Source organism: Lagenorhynchus albirostris, chromosome 16 (assembly GCF_949774975.1).
Source record: "Lagenorhynchus albirostris chromosome 16, mLagAlb1.1, whole genome shotgun sequence".
Taxonomy (NCBI): Eukaryota; Metazoa; Chordata; class Mammalia; order Artiodactyla; family Delphinidae; genus Lagenorhynchus; species Lagenorhynchus albirostris.
This window is the reverse complement of record NC_083110.1, coordinates 67084015-67091491: the sequence shown is the minus strand read 5'-3', so window position 1 is coordinate 67091491 and position 7477 is coordinate 67084015.

Genomic DNA, 7477 nt, shown 5'->3' with positions numbered 1-7477 from the left:
CTTGCTTCGCTCTTTAGACCAGACTTTCTTTGCCAACACCAAGCAAAGCCACGTGCTAGCCTTAGGCATTATTTCTCATCCATCAGGGACATTCCATTTAATCATTCAAATAGCTGACAAATCCCACAGCCTCCCCACAGTGGATCAGAGAAGACAGAACTTTCTCTGCCCTCACTCCTGGGCACAGCTTTTGTGGGTGTCCTCACCACAGGTCCCCCAAGCACTGTCCCTTCCTCCTCTGTTTAGCTGTACTCCGAGGAGTGCAAAGAAGCAGCAGACGTGGCCATGCTGTCGAGCTCCCTCTAGTCCAAGCAGGGGAGATAAAACTTGATTACAGTTCATCTTGGTTTCCAGTTGGTTATCAGACATGTCCTGTGTATGGGTAAATTACCTCTTGGAGAGACACTAGACAACAGACTCACACTCTCCAGATGTTTCTCTGATGATCAGAACAGCTTGTATAGATGGCAATGGGGTTTCTTCGGTGTGTATCATTTCCCGTGAGTCACTTAACAGCCCAGTGAGAAAGTAAAGGTCTACAGAGACTAGATGTTTGCAGATATAACTTAGCTGTTCAGAGTACCTTCATTCTGGCCTAATTTGTTTCCTTTTAAAAATTCAGTCTCTTTATTTTACAGCCCAAATCTTTGGGTAAGAACAATAAGACCAATACAAGAAGCAAGTCCACAAAAGCCCCATGGGAGGGGAATGAGCTAAGAATACAGACCTTCCCAGGGCCACCCAAGCCTCTTTTGAAGCATGCAGAATAACAAAATATCCAAAACAACCAAAATGAAATGCACACACACACACATACACACACACACACACCACACACGCACACCACACACGCACACCACACACACACCACACACACACACCACACACACCACACACACCACACACGCACACCACACACGCACACCACACACACACACCACGCGCGCACACACACACCACACGCACACACACCACACCACACACACGCACACACATGCACACACACACACCACACACACACCACACACAAACACACCACACACACCACACACACACCACACACACATGCACACGCCACACACACCACACACACCTCACACACACACCACACACACCACACACACATGCACACACCACACACACCACACACATGTACACACACGCCACACACACACGCCACACACACACACACACACACACACACACAACCCCAACAAAAGTCAAGGATTCTGTTTTTCAGGGCTCCTTAGCCAGTGACGGTGCTGGTCCCCATTTCAAATGGTGCTGTTTGTTTAGGAAATGAGCAGGTGCCTTCCTCTCTCATTCACGCCAGGAACAAAGTCCAGTCCTGGCTTAGGCTGCTGGGGACAACCCTTAGCAGCAAGAGGATGGAGGGAAAGGAAGGCTGGGACAAACTTTCAAGGTTGAAAAGGTTTTGTTTTTTCCCATTTTTAAAAGTAATCTCTTGTTGGCAAAACCACTGGATGAAATCTGACTAGACTCTGTGTCCAAATAAAAAACGGGAAAACTGAAATCCAAGGGAAGGCTAAGGGCAGCAGTGGTGGATCCCGTGTCCTCCTTGGCACATCCTAGGCGGCCCAGCTGTCATCTGCCCTCACCTGTCCTCACAGGTGGGCACTTCGAGCTCTGGTCTCGGGGACCCATCAGGAAAGGATCCCAGAGATCAGCCTAGGGATCACTCCCCTTGTCTTGTTTGAATGAGCACAAAATAGGCCCAAAGAGTCTGGCATTTCCGGAATTCTCAGAAGAGAAGGAACCTGTCAAGTAAACCATTTTGGGCACCCCCAGGTCCTGATCACTACCTCCAAAGTGATCTTTTTAGGGGAGCTGGATGGAGGCCTTTCTCCACGGACCTGAAGACCTTATCGTTGGCCCTAGACAGAACCAGACTGCAATCCCAGCTCAACTGCTTCCCAACTATGTGAACTTGGATGAATTGCTTTACCTCGAGTCTATTTCCTCATCTGTAAACTAGAGATGATAGTACATACCTCACAGAGTTGTTGTGAGGAATAAAAACAAAGATGATACTAGTACAGCAGGTCTCAAAACTTGTGATCTTGGGACCCCTTTACACTCTTAAAAAATTATTTAGATAACCAACAAGGACCTACTGTATAGCACAGGGAACAACACTCATTATTTTGTAACAACCTACAAGGGAAAAGAATCTGAAAAAGGAGATATATATATATATATATATATATATATATATATATCTGAATCACTTTGCTGTATACCTGAAATTACACGACATTGTAAATCAACTATATTTCAATTAAAAAATAGATAAAATAAAAATTAAAAAATATTTTTTTTAATTTTAAAGATTAAAAAAAATTATTGAACACTCCAATGGCCTCACTTTAGAAAATTCTAGAAAACACATTCCATTGGCCACCAGAGTGATGACACCGTCACACATCATGGAGCTTCTGGAAAATTCTATTGTAACTTTAGAGAGAATGAGAGTGAAAAAAGCCAATAATGCCTTAGTATTTTACGAACGTACTGTGAAATAGTTTTAACTTCACAGACAGGCACCCTGAAAGGGTCCAGGGACTTTGAGAACTGCTGTACTCAGGCGTGTAAGTCCTTAACAGAACGCTTAAAGCACGGCAGGTGCTGGATGCCTGGTGCCAAGGCCAGTGTGTAGGGTCCGTGGACTCGGCCCTCGCGGCTGCTATACCTGGGCAGGCGTATGCACCTTGCAAACCCGAAGCTGGTGTGTAAACACCACTTGCAGTGCTTCTGGCAGGAGGCTGTCTCTGGGCTATCAGCTGTGCTTTGCAGTTCTTCCAGTCAGGGCCTGTAGGGAAAGGCCAGAGGGAGGCCAAGCAGGCCTGGGGAGCCGGCTGGAGGTATTTGTGGGCAGGGCCCGAGAGGCTACTTTTCAAGTTCCTGTTGCTGCTCAGGGAGAGTGATTCATGCAACCCAGGCCAGTGCACAGACGTCACGTAAAGAGAGCTGCAAGGAAGAAAGGCGGCCGACGGCCCTTTGAGGGCTTCCGCCCAGTCCTGCTGCCTGCTTCTGGAGAGCAGAGATTTTCTCAGCTGCACGAGCCTCAGCTTCCTGAGTGTAAAACAGAGACAACGTTGACCGACAGAGATGCCGGGAGAATTCGCCGAGTTGCCCGTGGTGAGAAGGGCAAATTGTGCAGAGGAAAGGAAGTCTTACCAACCAAGCAACGTTCCCCAAGAGCAGCTCTCTCCGTCGGCCAAATCCAACCCTTCACTTTGGTTGACTGCATGAAGATTTGCTGAGCTCCCACGCTGGGGGCTGGGCTCCAGAAGGCCGGAGTGAAGTGGACGGCGCTGGCCCTGAACTTGTCCTGCTCCTTGTAGGGGGAGGGGTCTGCACTGTCCTGCCACAGCCAGGCAGCCCTGCCTGCTGGGCTCCAGCGATTGTCTGTAAGAGGGGCTCATTCCTTCTTCCCTCACTGTCCCTCGTCCCCAGGCAGACGCCAGCTCCGAGGGGCATTCAGGATGGAGATCCCGAGTCCACACGTCTGCCTTCCAGGCGTCCTCTGCTCTCATCAACTTCTCACCCGCTTCTGGGATTTCTTCTTCCTGGGCTCCAGGGTGGCCATCTGCCAAAGGACTTGGTGGCTCCAAAGGTCCTTCTGGTCCTCACAGGGCTGAGAGGTGCTGTCATCAGCACCTGCTGTGCGCTCAGCATCAGGAAGGGCCCCGTCCCCAGTGTCATTACCAGCACACGGAGTGTGAGTGGATGGTAGGGGCTTTGAGTGGGAAATAAGCTCCACACCTCCGAAGATGAAGGACACAGCCCTGAATGACCTGCGGTGGCATTAATGAAATTCACCACCACCTCTGCCACACGTTGAACTTCTATGAAGCACCTGGTGTGTCCTTTACCTATCCCAGAGGTTGGTAACATTTTCTGCAATAAGACTAGAGAGTAAATATTTTAGGCTTTGGGGGCCATAGAGTCTCTGCTGTAACTTCTCAGTTCTGCTGTGGTTAGCACAAAAGCAGCCATCGACAATAATAATTAAAGGGACATGGCTGTTTTCCAATAAAACTTTATTTAAAAAAAAAAAGGTGGCAGCTAGATTTGGCCCACAGGCAGTAGTTTGCCCACTCCTGACATAACCTGTGTCCGGTCCTGGCATTTACTCTGCAAAAGCAGTTTGTTGACTCCATTCTATAGCTACATAAAGTGGCTCAGAGAGGTTCAGCGACTGGCACAAGGTTACACAGCAGGGAATGACCAAGCCAGAATGAAAACCCAGTTTTGACTCTAAAACAGATTCTTCCCATGTCTTGACTGGAGCCCAGCCTGAGAACACACTTGATGGTGCTGTGAAGTCCTGTGTAGGATCTGCACCCAAGATGAGAGGTGCTGGAGTCCTGCCGTCATGCCGGCAACTCCACCGGCTGTCACCAACCACTGTCTTCCCAGGAAGGAGGTGGCTGGGGTGATAGCTCATGCAGGGCCAGCATGACTCGGCCAGAACCCGGGCTTGGCATCAGCGTCCAGGTGCCCAGCTAAACTTTTGACTTTCCAAATTAGAGAACCTGAAAGTTCTGTTGGGCATTTTTTTTTTTTTTTTGAGAAACAGACATTTTTTTGTTGTTAATAATTTACCAGAATCGGATCTTGGATCTCTCTCTCTCGCTCTTCCTTCCCCACTCCAGGAATTATCTTGTCTTCAATTTCCCCCCCTCACTACGATTTAACACTGTGTTAAGAGGATTCCGGGGCTTCTCTCTCTAGACAAAGGAAGGATGAACTGTGGTCAGGGAGGGAACGGAGGGCTCCTGAAAGCCTTTCTCTGGAGAAGTTGCTTCCTATTGGTCCAAGCTGGCTACCCCTGCATCTGATGTATAATTTAGCAATCCGTTTCCTCCCACCCAGCCCCATCTGTTATCTACTTGTATTTATTGTCTCCTTCACCCAAGAAACTGCCTGGGATATTGGTGGGGAAGGCTTGCGATCCCATTGTCAGAGAGGTTAAACATTAAAGTTGGGCTCGAAGTTTGCTCCCTACCCCCAACCCCCTTAAATTCCGCCCTTAAATTCCCTTTTGGCCGCACCTCCTTGCCAAACCGTGAGGTGCTAATGACCTGATTTACATCTGTGTAAACCCAAGCTCCGGACACTAATGAGGCCTGAAATGAATGGAAATGCCGCCGAGGCTAGCTGGCCAGGCCAACGTGTTGAGACACCGTGGAGTGGAAATCCAGCTGTTGCTTGCCCAACACAAACCCCGACAGACACACAGAACAGAACCCCAGGCCGAAACTCTTGTCACCAAGGCTGAGGCAGCAGGAAAGGGTTAAGCAAGAGGCAAGTGGCCCCCGTACTGCTTCTCCCTCTCCCATCGCCTCTTCTCTCCTCAATTCCCGGGGTGCCAGGCTTAGCCCAGTGCCATGCATAATTGATAACATCAGCAAGCCTCCTTCCCCCAAGCTGGCAATGACAGTGAAAATTCACCCTGTCACAGGCAAGGGCAGAGCACCTTAGTCTGAGTCACCGAGCATCCAACTCAGTCCAGCACTTTGGGGACAAAGGCTCCGTGTACCAGAGGAGCTGAGGGTGGAGGAGGTGCAGCCGTTTCCAGCTCTAAGGTGCCCAAGATGGCTTCAAGGCAGACGGATGGGGGCTTGAGTTTCCTCTCCACAGCTTCCTTACTTGAGGAGTGACCTTGAGAAAGTCACTTTACCTTCCTGAGCTTGGTTTCCCCGATCTGCAAGGTGGAGACGAGACTAGACCTAGCTCTGTCCTAGAGTGTTGGAAAGCTAACACATGCTAAGACAGGTGGAGAGCGTTACAGGACACCAGGTGCGCAATAACTTTGTTCAGTTATTTCTACCTGGTTGGCCCTGAAGACAAGTAAGGATGAGGGATGGCAGGGAAAAGACATGGATTTGGAAGAAAAGGGACCCTTCCAGCACATGCCATGCAGAGCTGCCATTGTTAGCTGTCTGATATGGGGCACGCCCTAGGTTTAACCTTGCTGAGCTCAGTTTTCTCATCTGTGAAATGGGAGCATTCGGGGTCCTTGCCCTCCTGTCTTGTAGGTTTGAGGTGAGGTAAAGAGTGTGAAAGAGCTTTGGAACCCATAATCCCTTTACAAATGCCAGGGAGTGTTAAGGACATCCCTTGCAGTACGTTCCTGATAATAATAATAATGGTGCTGCTGCTGGTAACAGCACAAATGACAAGTTCTCCAAGGTCAAGGGCAACACATTCTGTGTCATCCTCAACTTTTTCCCCAGGGCAAGCACACGTGAGGGGCTCAGGATGCCGCTGGACACATGCATTTGAAACAATTTTGTGGGATGGGTCAGCACCGCCTGTAGGGCTGGTTAACAAGTCACACAAAGCAGGGGCTATAACTTGCATTCCTTTCCCAGGAAGACGCTTCCTCCCTGTGTCCAGCCAAGGGCCTGGTGCCTTGTAGGCACTCAAGGTGTTGGTTGAATGAATGAATGAAGGAAGGAGTGAGGTATGTTTACTGTTACCAATTCAGTGCCCCCACAGGAATCCTCTGCTACACATTTTCATAGAATAATACTCCTTTCCTCTATAGAAGAATTATTCATTCGTTTTTGTCATTGTGATGGTTTAAAAAATGGCCACCAGTACATTGATACTTCTTCCATTGAGAGATGGAGCTCTGTCCTTCCTCGTGGATCTGGGCAGAGCAGTGACCGCTTTGGCCAGAAGCCCAGGCCTCACAGGGAGGCCACATGCTGTGCTCTCATTCACACAGTCGCAGCTTGTCCTAACCTTCAACTCATCATAGCGAGATGCCAGAGTCGTGAGTGACCAAGCTCCGGATGCTTCCAGGCTCTACCTGGTCTAGCCACTTCTAAATTGCAAATCTTCCAGCTGAATCTCCAAACATTGTGGAACAAAACATTGTGGAACAGAGACAAAGCATCCCCTCTGTGCCTGTCTGAATCCTTGACCGCAGACTGTGAACATAATAAAATGGCATGGTTTTATGGTATGACTATGCTTGGGGTGATTTGCAGTAGTAACTGGGATGTTGGTAGCTTGTCTGTCTTCTCTAGGCTGTAAGCTCTCTGAGGACAGAGTTCATGTCTGGTTTCGCTCACTAGTCTGTCAGGGCTGGGACTAGGGTGAAGGAAACCAGGTCTCTAACACCAAATTTAAGGAGGAAATCTAAATTAAAATATCAGAATCTTGGGAAGACAGGATGAGCACCTGAGAGTAAGTGCTTCTTTAAACTTAGAGCCTTTAGGTGCCCCTCTTGGATCACCTAGAGGTGGCCCTCCTCCCTAGAGACCAGCAGAGAGCCTGGTCCATAGGAGGCACCCAACAAATACTGACAGGATGGATGGGTGAATGAATGAATGGAGGAATGGATGAAAGAGACCATGAAATGGTATCCCCTTAGGGAGGTGACGGAAAGACAAGTACTGGACTTGGAATCAGGTGGCCTTGGGTTTGGAACCCAGTGTTG